Source organism: Triticum dicoccoides, chromosome 7B (assembly GCF_002162155.2).
Source record: "Triticum dicoccoides isolate Atlit2015 ecotype Zavitan chromosome 7B, WEW_v2.0, whole genome shotgun sequence".
Taxonomy (NCBI): Eukaryota; Viridiplantae; Streptophyta; class Magnoliopsida; order Poales; family Poaceae; genus Triticum; species Triticum dicoccoides.
Genome location: NC_041393.1, coordinates 249,928,957 through 249,929,357, shown reverse-complemented (window position 1 = coordinate 249,929,357; position 401 = coordinate 249,928,957).

Sequence of the window (401 nt, the reverse complement as noted above, 5' to 3'; positions counted from 1 at the left end):
TACCGGTGTTATGTTCCCGGATTTTGCGTTCCTTACGTGGTCGGGTGATTTATGGGACCCCCTTGACAGTTCGCTTTGAATAAAACTCCTCCAGCAAGGCCCAACCTTGGTTTTACCATTTGCCTCACCTAGCCCTTTTTCCCTTGGGAGTCGTGCTCTCGAGGGTCATCTTTATCTTATTCCCCCCCCCCCGGGCCAGTGCTCGTCATGAGTGTTGGTCCAACCTGTCAGCCGCCGGTGGCCACCAGGGGCAACTCTGGGCTGGCCTACCAGAAGTTTGGACAATCCGGTGTGCCCTGAGAACGAGATATGTGCAGCTCCTATCGGGATTTGTCGGCACATCCGGGCGGCTTTGCTGGTCTTGTTTTACCATTGTCGAAATGTCTTGTAAACCGGGATTC